This window comes from Dipodomys ordii, unplaced genomic scaffold, assembly GCF_000151885.1.
Source record: "Dipodomys ordii isolate 6190 unplaced genomic scaffold, Dord_2.0 Scaffold106, whole genome shotgun sequence".
In the NCBI taxonomy this organism is placed as follows: domain Eukaryota; kingdom Metazoa; phylum Chordata; class Mammalia; order Rodentia; family Heteromyidae; genus Dipodomys; species Dipodomys ordii.
The window spans coordinates 6,272,984-6,285,911 of record NW_012267322.1 but is presented as its reverse complement, the minus strand read 5'-3'; the positions used below and the strand labels follow the sequence as shown (position 1 = coordinate 6,285,911).

The following is a 12,928-nucleotide window of genomic DNA, read 5'->3' as shown; positions in this document are numbered from 1 at the left end:
CTCGCTCAGTGCGGGCCGGAGCGCGGCGGACGGGACCGGGCCCCGCCTCTCCGGGGGTCACGGCCCCCGGGCGGGGGGCGTGTCCCTTCCGGCCACGCGAGTCCTTCCCCGCTTCCCCCCTCGGCTCTGGTCCAGGACTGGAGACTTCTGAAACCGGGCCACGGAGGTTTGTGCCGCGAGAATCCGAATCCGTGGCGCAGACAAGCCTGGTTGCGTAATCCGCCGGCCTGGGCCGCAGGCCGTTCCTCCCCCGCCGCCCCGCGCGCCCTCCGCCCTCGCCTTCCTCCTTCCTTTTCTTCTGCTTTTCCTTCCTGCCTTCCTTCCTTTTTCATTTGTCTTAAGGTTTTATCTGTGGCCAGGACCGGAGAGACGCCTGCGAGACGTTGGAGCGTTTAGAGTTTGTGTGTCTGTGGCTCTGGTTGTCACCTTCGCTCTACGTCAAATCCAAGGCTCATTTCTTGAGGATGTCTCTATTTTCTGCTTTATTTGCACATTGATGGCTGGGCTGCTCGATTGGCCAGGGCCGCCCGGGCGTCTGAGATAGACTCGCGCTGAATGTGTGAGACCCCAGGGCTGATCGTTGGCTGGCAGGCGGAATTCAGATCGCATCTTGGCGGGGTGTCTCCGTTTTTTTTATTACAGACGCTTTCACGTTTTTGCGGGTGAACACCATGGTTTTAGCTTTCTGTCTGGATAGTGGTGACGTCTGCCCCCCCCCCCCAACCTCGCTTTCACCGTTCTATTCAGCAGCCCTTGCGTTTGGGAACTTGTTTACTTGTTAGCGGTCTGGTCGCTGAAACGCAGAGGTGGGATCTGTCTCCCACTCATCCCAGGTTATGAAGAATTTTTTTCCCTCCCTATTGTGTTTTGTATTATTTTTTTCCCTAAACATGTTAACTTGCACCAGGAATAGGTCTGCTCTGATTGCTTTTCATGTAGAGCCACTAAACTTCGTTTTAAAACTTCCTAAGGCTTTATTGGTTTGTCATGTCTGCAGAATCCAGATACGCACAACTCTTAAGCAGAGCTTTTGAATACGATCCACAAATTGTACGGCCAAGACAAGGGCCAAGGGGCTTGCCCTTCAAGTTTTAGACAAGCACAGTTGTCATTGTTTCAATCAAGTGCAGAGGAGGTGACTCCTGTTTATTTAGTGTAATAGCTGTTTACAGTTAAAACTTTAAAGGCTCATAAAAGTAGGTCTGCCTGTATTTTAGAGATCTCATCTTCCTTGTGGGAGAGAGACAGCGCCAACCCCAAGAAAGGCAACAGATTGCTTCCTTCATATCGCTTTGCTGTTTTCAGTGTACTTAAAGGATTATGATTGATAAGGCTGTCTTGCCAGAGAATGTTGACACAGGTGTGCATCGTTATCTTAATTAAGATCCTGAGAAAATGTTGTCTATAAATGGAGACAGAAGAAGGGTGGCATATTTTCGTACAGTTTTACTTTGGGAGAATTTAATTGCACTTGAAACCTGTCTCCAAGCTTCCAGATTTTGGGAGCAGCTTGGCAGCAGAAGTTTTACAGAGAAATGGTAGTTTACTGTTAAGTGCTCTGGCATGTACTTGTGGCTTTTTGGCAGTACCTTGTGTCGGCTTTCTTTGTACTTTACCTTTGTGGAATGAGGGTTTCTAATTTCCAAAGAAAAGCAGAAAAAGCAGAACAGCCTCTTATGAAGCAAATGTGTATTAGTGTTTCAGAATAAATTTGTAGAGAAAGAACATGCTTAATGTGCAGGATCAGGAACATAATGGAAAGGTAAATGTACAAGAAATTTATACCACTTGATTTTTTTAACGAAAGAAATAATAGTCTCTAGAATGTCTCAGTAATCCAAAACAATTTCTTTTTTATATCAAGTACCTGGCTCTGAAGATTATGAAATACTTCATTTTTATGTCTAGAAATACACAAAAACTTTTCTTCCAAAATAGTGTTATGCAAATTTGAGTTCACTGAGCAAATGAAGCTAGGGGATGAGTTGAAGAAGCTGAAACATAACCTGGGCAATCACTAAAATAATACTGCTGTGCTTCATTTAGAGTATCTGAATGCAAAATCAGTGGCATGAGGGATGGTATGGAGGCTGTCACCCTTGGCTAACCCAGCACCTTTAACATAAGTGTCACATTACCAGTCCTCCTTCTCTTTGTAGCTCCTGGATGCTGCCTGTCCATCAGTATGAGCATGTGTTTTCCTTTAATATTAAACCCCATTGTAGAAAAAGGAAATGAAAGTGAAGGAGACCATAGCCATATGATGAGAAAAGCCAGGTGGAGAGTAGAGTCCCAGCTCATTCTTGACTCCAAGGATAATTAGCTGGTTAGAATTACATGGTAAACTAAAATCAAAGGAAGACTTATTTAGATTTGTTTGCTGAAACTAAAACAAGAGCGTTAATTTTAAGATGATTACTATCTCTCAACCTCCCCTCCACCATCAATTTCTTCCTCCCTCTGGCAGTTACAATCTCCAAGCTTATGCTATTGTCCATGAATTATTTTTAAATTTGATATATCGTGTTTTAAGACATGGAATGAGGCAAGAACTAATTAGGTGTCATCTGTTTTTAATTAATAACACCACATATTTCTCGGTATGTTTACACATTCTAGAAATCTGAGGAAAAATTGAACTGTTCTTTAGATGCTTAGATGGGAGTAAATGAAATCGTGTAATCCTGACTGAATTAAACATGTTGTTTAAAATAGATTATGAACACAGTGTCATATTTTGGAATACTGTTTTAAATTCTGAAATAGCACAGTCGATTTTGAGAGGTAGTATCTCAATATCTTTGTCTCTTTCTCCCCCATTTCTACATTGCATTGGCTTGTGTATTTAAATACTGTTTTCGTCTTTAGCTGTTTGTTGGTGAATACTTTTTCTTAAGGGAACAGCAGCTGGTGCGCCCTGAGCACATATAAAATCTAATACTTCTTTTTTCCCCTTATTTGGACAGTATCACAGCTTTAATCTGAGGTATGATCCTGGTAACTTATTTCTGCATAAATGTACAGTGTTTTTATGGCGGTGGTATACCTAAACACCAATTTAGCTTGTCAAATTAACTTAGACCCTTCAAAATTGAAAAACAGTATTTTCTAATGTAGTTTGAGTTTAAGCCTTTATTAGTGAGGATGCACTTAACATTTGTTCAGGAGAAGAGAATATAATTTTCTCCTACAGTTGTCATTTATGTAATCCATTTTTCTAGCTTTTTCTCGGGCTAATGATATTCTGCACCTTGATACAGCTTTCATTTGTTTATTTGCCGTAATACAGAGTGATACCTTGGAGAAAATTAGATTAGATAGTCATATCTAATATCCCCAAAGAATTCCTGGTTTACTGTGGTTCTGGCAGGTACTAAGTGAGCCTCATGTTTCCAGCTAACTTCTCTCCGGAGCAGAGGGCTTCCTTCACATGGCGGAAATCTGCCCTTGCACGGCTAAGGCTCATCTTCAAGCCATGCTCTACTTGAGTGTGGGATAGCCTCACACAGTGTCTGCTGGCTTCACCCAAGCATAGGTAGGTAAAGGGTAACAGGGCCAAGTGTAGAATACGGAGTATGTTACTGGGGACCTCTGATGATTAAAACTCTATTAATGCAGTAAATAAGAGGGGAGTGAATAATTTTCTTTGATTCATGGAATGCCATCAAATAATTTAATTTTATTTTTCATCTTGGAATTGCATGGAATAATTTAATGTTATCAGTGAGATTTAGAAACACACTGTAAAACTCAAACCTAGATTGCGATAGTTTATATAAGTAGAACTATTATTTAAAGGAAATAATCTTTTTATGGAAAATCACAATTTTTAATTATGTAATTCTTGTAAGAATACATTTAGTGGAGGTATCAGCTCCAGTCATGGGTTCCAAACTCTAAATGGCAAAGAGTAGATAGGTCTGTCCTCATCTTGCCATTTCTTGTAAAAAAAAAAAAAAAAAGAGGGGTGTTGTAAGAATGAAGAGGAGAAAGTGGGGATATCCTACAAAATTTTGAAAAGTGAGAGAAGGGTTAGGTTGGGACGAATGGGTAAGAATGTTGAAAGGGGTGACATTGATCAAGATTCATTATATTCATAAACTGCTCCATTAAATGGCAAGTCCTTTGTACAACTACGTAAAGATAAGAAAAACAAAGAAAAATATGGCTATAAATGTAGGTGGAGGAGAAAAGCTGTTAGAATTATTTTGAAGAGTATATTTAGTAGGCAGAGCAAGAAGCTAGATTAGTGATGCAGGGCATTTTATTAAGTAATAATGATTATTTTCTGATGAAAGAGGCTCATTTTACTGAAGCAACTTCAGTCACGTAGCCTTTAACAAAACGCATGCTTCTTGAAAATACTTTCAAAGGCATGGAAGTGGTTTGGACTGTGATGTGAAGTAATCATCCATTGTTGTGTCCCTATGCAATAATTGTGGCTCACAAACATGGGCTTCATCTAGGAAAGTATACACAAGTTAGAATACACGTGTGATACAGACAGGAAGAAAATGTTCAGCAACCAGCAACCTGGCTTCTTTTTGTTTACCTTTAAGCTTAGTTGTATGTTTTGCTTTTAAAGCATCTATATCTATATCTATATCTATCTATCTATCTATCTATCTATCTATCTATCTATCTATCTATAGTTGTTGAAATTAAAACACACAGGTATTGGGGGCTTTTACCTTCTAAGGATAAAGGAAAAATCTATGTGCACATTTGTCCAATTTCATATCTGTTTTTGGCCAGATCTGTTAAGATTCATATTTCATTACACGAAAGGTACACAAATGTAGTAAAATGCAATTCCTTTTATAGGAAATAGATGGAGGGGTGTCTGCCACTGTTCTGAGATTACGGAGAAACATCCTTTCAGTAGTAATGGGTTATGCTTGATTAATTGAGAAGGTTCTACTAAATGTTCCTTAGTGGAAATAGCTGAAGAGTGTGCTTTTTGAGAAATGTATCATACAGGAATAAAATCAATTGAAGTATTGGTAATTAAATTGTAATTGCTTGAAGGAAGGAAGTGAGGAGAGATGACCCTAACTATTGCTGTTTTTTCTCTTCAAGCTTCCGCAGTTAATGGAGCCTCTCGTACTGGCTTCTTGGGAGGAGAAGATTCTGAGGACCTGGAGTTAATAATATCTCTTTTGCAAGAATACTTTTCTGTGTAATCTCAAACCTTTCCTACATACAAGGTATGTCCAGTAGATAGCAGTTTCTTTAAATTTGGGTATGTAAATTATCTTGACTTCCTCTGCTGAGTTTCGGAGCCGGTGTCACTGGGGTTGTGGGCTGTATTGCGAGAGCTGAGAAATATCATTTCGGCGTGCTCAGCGCCCTTAAAATAGCTTCTTTCTGAGAAGGTAGTGTCCTGCACAGCTCTGGTAGATGACATTTCACTTGGTGGTTGATGGTCATGTATTTAGCATGTGGAACTGTCCTCATTTACCTCTTTGCTCTTTGTGGTATTTATCTGGGGGTTGTCTAGGCTCTGAGTGCAAGACTTGCTGGTTGGCAGCTTGTTCCCAAGGCTCTGCTGGCAAGTTCTTTAGGCCAAGCCTGGGGTGAGCTAGTACAAGTTCACTAGAGCTGGGGACACTACCGTGGATTCTTTTCCTACTTCAGACCTGGGGTCCCTTTCCAATTTTCCTGCAGTTCTAGGTTGTAGGCAGTGCTTTCCTCTTCCGCTCTCTAGGTTGGCTTACTCCTTACTCTGCTGTTGCAAAGACTCACAGGGAATTGAGAGCTCTATTTTATTCTGCATGTTGTCTTTGATAATTTACTATGTGTTTTCATTTTAAAACTATTGGTATTAACAAAATCTAAGCTTCTTGATGAAAAATTGGGATCCTGTTTGTGTCTATCAGAGGTTTATGCTCTGATGTCGTGTTACCACTTGATGATGTAGGGTAAATTAGAAATTGTTCTAAATCAGAACTGATTACTTGTCTAAGAATGTTTACACAGGCTTAAATTGTATAATAGTATTTGTATCTATTTGTTTTCCTTTTAAAGCAAATGATATGCAGGAATTTTCTAGTCATTAAAATTATCTACCCCTGACCTATATCTAGGGAAGAATATTACTATTACAATAAAGGGCTTCATGGTGTCTAATTATACAAGGAGGCAATTGGTAAGAAATGTGATAGTTCAAGTTGATTTCTTCCATGAAAGGAACTGGGCTCCATTTAAACACACAGCTCTTTAGAAAGGACTTTACATCAAACAGTGTTTGGGGTTAATCTTTAGAAAAGAAAAATATATCCATTTCAGATTCTTTTACTCTTCCCTCTATAGAAGGTGTAAGGAGCTAGAGAAGCCATTAAAATGTAGCCTAGGAAAAATGCTGATATTCAAGTGGTTATTTGGAAAGCAGTTTACATTGTGAAACAATTTAATATCATGACCTTGATCAAGACTTTACACTTGGTATATTTGGGTTATTATTACTCCGACTTTTAAAATAGCAGTCTATGGTATGGCCTGTGTATGGAATTCAGTTTTTTAAAATGACAAGTGTTTACCAGTTATTTTAGAATATACTACAATATTAGAAAGTTGAGAACAGTATTTATCAATAGAAAACTATAAAATGAAACATCAGCAACAGACCTTTAAACCTACTTTTAAGTCATAAAGATATGATCTTGGCATGAATGACACTATTTCATCATTGTTACATAGAATTATCAATATGCTGTAACCCAAATGTCTTATTTGTTAATTCCAAATTTTATTCTCTATAATGGGCTTTTAAATTAAAAGGCACATGTGCTTTAGAGAGTATAATTTGGGTCGTGGGCTATTTCCTAGGCATCAGAACACAGAAAATCAGCCTTGATTAATTTAGGACTGTGAAAGGGGCAGGTAAAACTGTTTGCAAGCAAATTTACTAATGCTCCAGCCATTGAAATGAAATGTTTGTTAACATAATGGCGGTGGCATTTTCTCCTCCTCTTCCTGTGGCTGTGTCCAACACCACGTTACAGTGGCAGTCGCTTAGACTGTTAAGTGTTTAAATGATGACACCATTATGTGAAGTGATTTTGAAATGAGAGATTCCAGCCAAGAATTACATCTGCTCCCATCTCCCTCAAATCATACTCTCTGGCAGTGCAGATTATGATTGATTTGTTTGTGACAGATTGCAGGAAACAGTCATTGATTTTTCAATATTTTACCTTAAAATTATTTACAGTTGTAACCATGGGGAGGTATTTCCATGGGCTGTCAGCCCCTGAAAGACTAGGGTAATATTCCCTGCTCTCTGACAAGACAAATTACCTGTAATGAGTGCAGTAGCTGAAGGGTATACTTTTATTTTAAAATATGTCAATAACCCTAGTGACTAAACGAATATTGATTTAGCATAATGAAGCCTGAGTAATGTGAAAATGAGCTTTTTCAAGGGGCATGGTAAAGACTTTCCTTTTAGCTGGGTGTAAGAAGATTCTTATTCTTCTCAGCTAGCTGGGGGAATACCATCAGGAATATAAGCAAGCCAGCAGGAATGACTGTCACCTGTGATAACCATGGTCCAAATGTCTTGTGTTTAAAGATTTTGAGCCTCAGTTTTAGTCATAGAATAGCTACTAATTTGTTTGATGTTATCCCAACTTGGCTCAGTATCTTTTACAGTTTCAATATATTTTGCATTGGAACCATGGTAATGAATACTAAAATATAATTATACGTACAATCATTTATAGATGACAACATAATTATATTAAGACATTTCAAGTGGGTTATTGTAGTATTTAATGTGCCATATTTTATGGTAGACTAACCCTCAGTCTCTGCATATCAGATTGCTTTCACTGGGAATGAAGATTAATTTACTTAAGTCCTGATTTTTATCAGGACTCTTCATGTTTTCGTTTTTGTCAGACCTTTTCTCGTCCTTTTAATGTAATTCTCAGTCTTTTAGATACCTGTATATTTACATATGAAGGTGTCTGAAGGTTTTACATCTGTATTAGTGTCTCTATATCTGACCTGGTGAGGAGAAAATCAAGTAAAATAGTGCTGGTAGTGGATAGCTGAAAAGTAAGTATTTGAACAAGATGTCAAATTGATGTTCCGTGGGAACCTAACTCATTTTATGGTAACTAGTAGTTATTAAATCATTACAATCAATAGGTAAACCCTGTAGAAATGAAAAGTGAGTTATGATTTCATGGAAATCCAGATGACTCTGACTCTGTGACTGCTAGCTAGCTCTTACTGCGTGGTATTGGAAATGGTGAAATAAAATAGAAACTATAAATACCTCTTAATGAGACGAAGCTAGGTTCTAGAATGCAAAATTATTGCTTTCTTGTTTTTTCCTGGGAATTTGCCTAAGGGCCGGAGACAGATGCTCTCAGCCCCTTGTCTTTGTTGTGTCCTGTACCGATCTGGCTGCTTTGTGACTACCTGTGATGCCACTCTTCCATCATCGGCTTCCCTGGGTCCCTTTTTCTGTCAAAGGCCAAATTTCCCAACCATTAATTTTATTTATACTTTTTAAAAAAGCAATGGAGTATCCACAGAATTACTTCTGCCTTCCAGAACAAAAAAGACAATGTAACATATTGATTTTGATTTTTAAAAGCAAGCATATTTTCTCCAGAAAAGTCTTCATTAAACAAAACACTTAGTTGTTTATTAGCTTATTCTGGAGTGAAATAGAAAATAAGTTATTATCAAAGAAGCTGAGTGTTCATTTTACAGTACAGGCAGAACTATTTATGTGGATTAAATTTAAGAAATACATAGATTAAATGAAGCTTTTCTGAGGAAATTAGTTTTGGATGCTATGCCCATATCTATTTTTTTCCTCCACTTGAAAAAAATGAGCCTGCCTCCGTTCTCCTTTAGGGAACAATTATTTATATAAAATATTTTTAAATCATGTAAGTCATTGCCCGGGGTTGGTTAAAGCATTTAGTTTTGAAAAAGAGAATGTACTCTGCTTTAAAAATCCTCTAGTATTTATATCTATTAAGATAAACAGTTTACTCTGATACGGTACATACCAATCTATTTAGTTAATTTTTTTCCAGAATTCATTTTACTGTGCTTCGTCTGAACTTCTATGATAACTTAATATAGGAACAAATTAGCATATAATTCTATTTTCCATGTAACCTGAGGTAGTTGCAGAATTGTATCTCCATTTTGAGTGGGTAGTTGGGTAGTTTGTGTAGATGGCAGCCTTCAGCGTTTGCAAGTGTTCAGTTGCTCTCATTGGAGTCTTGGTGTGTAATGTTTTATAGTAGGCAGCTAGGAACTATCCTCTCCACTGCTAAGTTATTTGAAGGCTCTTAGAGGTAGCATTTGTAAGTAGTGCATGGGAGCCCAGTCAGAGCAGTGCAGATAGGAGTGGAGGTGACTAACTGTGACTACTAAAGGATGCTTTGCTCTCTTAGATTCCGCCATTGGTCTTTGACATTTCCTGTGATCTGTTTTAGACTAGATACAGAGGATGTGGAAAACCAATTGTCCCCATTTATGGACTACAGTATGTTTCCAATTAAAGGCCCCAGTTGTCACGCAGCAGGCCAAACCCCTCTCCAGCACCAACTTTATTGAAAATGTGTGATGTTACAGACTACCGCTGAGCATTTTTGTCTCTAACCCCAGCATAAGAAAACAAATACATTTTATATGCTTACTCTTTTTTTCTAAAATGTTTTTATTTAGTGCATATTAATGCATTAGAGTTAATCTTGGAAAAGAGGACTTTGAAATCTATCATATAAGTATTTTAGTAATCAGATGTCATTAAAGTGGGTAAAAATCACTTTCTAATATGATCTATTACATTTTTGGAAGAAAAAGACTAGACAAGTGTCTATGTATATTTTTTGATCCCCTTGGAATAGAGTATTTCCTCCTGGAACAAATGATTTAAAGCAATGCAGATAGTAGAAAAAGTTCTTGTAACTGGCAGAGCCTTTGCTGTGTAAGAAAGCACATTCACATGAAGGCTGACATCCTGGTCTCCTGAAGAGGTCCTACCTGGGTGGACCAGGAGGTGATTGACTCCCTGGTCATTGGGGAATTCTTTGTAGCAGTCCAGAAAAGGTCAGACTTCCCGCCTTATGATGTGAACTCTGAAAGGTGTTTGTCTGGCCAGAGGTTGCCCCTAGTGGGAACTGGGGAGACTCACAGATGCCTGAGATGTTTACAAAAACTGCTAGGAGTCATTGGGTGAGCAGCCCACTTCATACATCATCTACTTTCACAGTTCTTACAAAGAATCCAAGTGCCCTGGTGAGTTGTGGAGTTTAGGTCTCAGTATTGCAAAGAAAATTTAGTAGGCTACAATATTACTCTTTTGAAGTTTTATTTTAAATTACATTTTATGTTTTGAAATAAGTATAAATTCACATGCAGTTGTACAGAATAACAGAGATCCTTGGGCTAACCTGCTTTACAAAGTATAACATTTTGTAATGTATTGTTTACTGTCAAGGCCTAAGGTTTTTTTTTTTCTTCAAAAAATATATTTATTATTTGACCCGTACTTACTTCTAAGGTAACTTTGGACCAATTTACAACAAAAGAAATGCAAGTAATTGAATTCATTTGAGTAGGATGAAAAGTTAAAGCCCAGGTCAAATACGAAATGATAAACCTAAGCTAATAATAACCATTACAATTTAGCCCTAATTTTAGTAGCGGGTTCCCAGGCAATCAAATTGTAAAAATGTAGAGAGGGATTTAACTTTGAAAGGACTAGGTTTAGAGGGGGAGAATTTCCATCACCAGGGGAAGCCTCCTGCTGCCCTCCTTCACATGCTTACTTTCCCAGTCTCATGTACTCTCCGCAGCCCTAGCCAGTATTCCTCCTTGCTCCATCTCTGATTTTCCCTGTGGACTGTTCCATAACTGGAGTCATTGCAAACAACCTGGCATTGGATGCTTTTGTGCCTCACTGTCTTCTGGAGACTCACCTGGAGCAGGTTAGTAGTCAGCACTAAGTTTCGACTATTACAAATAAAACGGCTATAAACACTCATGAAGCACATTTTTGTGAATCCCAAGTTTTCATTTTCCTGGGACAAATGCCCAGGAGAGAAATTATGGGTCATGTGTTAATTACATGGAGTATTTCTTTTTAAGACTAGAATTGATTAAAGGTAGAGGGTAACATGGAGGGCAGAACACTACACTTTGCAGTGCATTTTGTATTACCTAGATTTGGTTCTGATTTTAAATGTTCAGTTTCTGTTTCTTTCATTACAGTGCTGAGGGGTTGGACCTCGGTTGGACCCACACCTCCAGCTCTGCTTATGATTTTAAATATGCAGACTATCTTGAGTCATTAATAGTCAGATATAAGAAAATAATTTTCAGAATCTGGATTTTTGTTACTTTAGCGAAGCACTGTTGAAAAGACTACTTCTTAGTGATCAATAATTATGTAAACAAATACAGGCAGCAATATTCTACTATGAAGCTGTTAGGTTACTTGAGGAAATATGAGGCCAGTTTTCCAAGTTTAATAGACTTGAGATTCACTGTAAGGAAAAAAACAAACAAACCCTGTATTGTGATCATTTCTGAGCCAGTAGTCTCTAGCTTTTGTCACTACCATCTTGCTGAAATTTTTCTTTTTTTTTCTATTTTATTTGTTTTTTATTTTTTGGCAGTAGCAGAGTTTGAACACAAGCTGTTGTTCACTACACTGGTGCTCTACTGCTGAGCATGCCTCTAGCCCTGATTTTCATTGGTTGTTTTCAGGATAGGATCTCAGTTCCAGCCTGGCATGCACCTGAACTATGATCTGTCTATTTTAGGCTTCACCTGTTTCTGGGATCATAGCCATGTGCCACCATGTCGAGCTTGTTGAGACAGAGTGTAGGGGGCTTTACTGCCCAACCTGGTCTTGAATTGTGATGATTGTCACAGTTTTATCCTCTCGTAGCTAGGATTTAGTGTGAGCTAACTTTTCCTTTTCTGTGTTTTTCCTTTTCCTTTCTTTTCTTTCTTCTTCTTTTTCCTTTCCTTTCTTTCTTCCCTTTTCTCTCTTTCTGGAATTACTAGTGTTTGAATTCTGGCTTTTGTATTTGCTAGGCATATACTCGCCCACTTAAGCCATATCCCCAACGCTTTTTTTACTTTAGTTATTTTTCAGCTAAGATCTTACACTTTTCTCCTAGAGTGATCTTGAACCCTGTAGTTGGGATTATAGCTATAGGCCAATGCACTTGGTTGATTGAGATGAAGTCTAGCTAACTTTTTGTACTGGTTGGCCTCAACCCACAGTCTACCCAATCTTTCCTTCCTACATGGCTGGGAATTTGTGTATGAACCTCGCCCTGAAAACTTTTCTTTGTAGAATTATAACATTTGCACTGTGCTTATTTCATTGTTGCTATAGAAAATGCTCATTTAATCCAACATATAAGCACTTTCTAGGAAAAAAGAAACAAAACATTTATTTTTCTTATACATGGCCCTTAAAAAAGAAATAAAAAACATAATATCCTTTTGCTATACATGGCCCCTAAAATGAGGCATTCTTCTTTTAAAAAAGTAATCTGTGAGGCTGGGAAGGTGGCTCAGTGGTAGAGTGCTTGTCTTGCATGCATGAGGCCCTGGGTTCCATTCCTCAGCACCACATAAGCAGAAAAAGCTGGAAGTGGTGCTGTGGCTCAGGTGGTAGAGCGCTAGCCTTGAACTGAAGTGCTTAGGGACAGCGCCCAGGCCCAGAGTTCAGGCCCCACAACTGACAAAAAAAAATAAAAGTAATCTATGAATTTAATTATATGGGTTTGTGGGCCAGAAGTGTAACTCTATGCAGTAGTAGGATGTTTGCCTACCATGTGAGAGGCCCTGAGCTTGATCTGCAGCTCTGCAAGGTAATTAATTAACTAACAATAAATCTGTGGGTTTGAATGAAAATCAGCTGAGTACTTTCTCA

The 12,928-nt window shown here is 38.3% G+C and overlaps 1 long non-coding RNA gene across 1 annotated transcript in view; it reads left to right on the top strand.

Annotated features, from left to right (window-relative positions):
* Window positions 1-5,120: 5,120 nt before the first annotated feature.
* Window positions 5,121-12,928, top strand: part of LOC105994433 — a 34,622-nt gene continuing 26,814 nt past the window's right edge. The window contains exons 1-2 of the long non-coding RNA XR_001175501.1: window positions 5,121-5,207; window positions 10,833-10,964. This is a non-coding gene — a long non-coding RNA (uncharacterized LOC105994433). The remainder of the gene's footprint in view (window positions 5,208-10,832; window positions 10,965-12,928) is intronic.